Here is a 1,734-nt window from a genome sequence, read left to right as displayed (position 1 = left end):
TGCAACTATGGTCCTGAGCCCACAGGTTCAACTACTCACTCCCTCTGGGTAGCTGGCTGTGCCCATGAAGTGACTACAACCTTGCCCCTTGTCAGCTCTACTATACACCTGGGAATTCAGATCATACACATACACTTATAGGACGGTTGTCTGCCAACCCTATTCATGGTCTTGGGTACACTCCCAGTGGTAGAAGTCTTGCCTTGCATGCAGGGGACCCAGGTTCGCGTCCCAGCCAGTCCACCTCGTGCAGCCACCACTCATTGTCAGTGGAGGCTTGTGAGTTGATAGGATGCTAAATGGGTTTCAGCGGAGTTTCCAGACTAAGATGGGCTAGGATTCTTCGGTCTGGCGGCCTGCTTCTGAAGATCCATCAGGGAAAACTGACCTGACAGGCTGATCCACACCCGGTCACCAGGTTGGCCCAGGCTGCAGGACCAGGCAGTGTTTTGTTCTCTGGTGCGTGGAGTCCCCGTGGGTCAGAGGCCAGACTCAACTGCAGCTCACGACAATAACCCACGCCCGGCTCTGCTATAATATACATTTCATTACCGCGCCAGCCCAGTGAGTTAGGCACCATTACGATCGCAGTATCCGGAGGGGGGCACTGAAGCTCGCAGATCCGAAAGTCCTTTAGGTCACAGGTGGGGGAGCCAGTCGGGACTGGAACCCAGGCTCCTGGCTCCAGACCCCAAAGCTCATACTCCATTTTCTCTGTAGGCCTCAATCACCTCATCTATGAAATGGGCACGATGCCACGTGGGGCTGTTGAGAGGACGGGATGTCAGGGCCCCGGTGAGGACTCTGTTAATGGTCAGGGTGACTGTGGTTGTGATTTGCACACACCAGTCCCTCGGCTGGGAAAGCTCTGTGAACGCTGCCGTTCTCTGAGAAACCCCCCTCTAGGGGGCGACATCATCAGTTGATGGGACCCTGGCTTAAATCTCAGCGCCTCCACTCCTGCTGGGGAGCTCTCTGTGCCTCAGTGTCCTCATATAATGAATTAGGGACAAGCATGACACAAGCCTCCCAGCTTTGGGGATGACAGTGAAATTTGCCTGATTTGGCGAGTTCTGGTGGCACGGTGGTTAAGCCATTCGGCTGAGAACCAGTTCAAACCCATTTGCTCCACAGGAGTAAGATGAGATAACTTGCTTCCTACAGAACACAGCCTTGGAAACCCTACGGGGCGGTTCTACTCTGTCCTAAAGGGTTGCTATAAGTTAGAATTGACTAGAGGGCAGTAGGTTTGTTTTCGTTTTAGCTTGAGTTGCCACACCAGCTCCCCAGGGCTCCAAGAATTAAAGCCAAAGTCCCTTCCACAGCCCACAAGGCCTGTGGGTCTGAGTGCGGATCTGAACCCTCCGCACCCCAATCTCCTGTGGCCCAGAGCCTTCCTGCACTGATGTTTCTGTTCAGTTGTCCCCTCCTCAGAGAGGCCCCCCATCCCTGGTCACCCCCACTCTCCCCATGCACGACTGCTGTTCTCCAAGAGCACGTGACACTCGGAATGGCTCCTTGCTTGTGCATTGATTGCTTACAGTAAGTCTCCAGCTGAGCCGAACGTCAGCACCACGAGGACAGAGGTTTTTGTCTTTATGGCTTTGCCTTCAGAGCCAACTGAGAATAATGAGTGCTCAGGAAATATTTATGGAGTGAATGAATGACTAGATGGAGGGGTGGGTAGGTGGATGAGTAGGTAGGTGGATGGATGGATGGATAGATGGGTGTGTG

The 1,734-nt window shown here is 53.6% G+C and overlaps 1 protein-coding gene across 1 annotated transcript in view; it reads left to right on the top strand.

Annotated features, from left to right (window-relative positions):
• CBLC (Cbl proto-oncogene C) overlaps positions 1 to 1,734 on the top strand; it is a 19,591-nt gene that overhangs the window by 16,605 nt on the left and 1,252 nt on the right.

This window comes from Orycteropus afer, unplaced genomic scaffold, assembly GCF_000298275.1.
Source record: "Orycteropus afer afer isolate SDZICR_OR568_19922 unplaced genomic scaffold, OryAfe1.0 scaffold00099, whole genome shotgun sequence".
NCBI classification, from domain to species: Eukaryota; Metazoa; Chordata; class Mammalia; order Tubulidentata; family Orycteropodidae; genus Orycteropus; species Orycteropus afer.
Note: the sequence above shows the minus strand (reverse complement) of the source record. Positions and strands in the feature narration are given on the sequence as shown.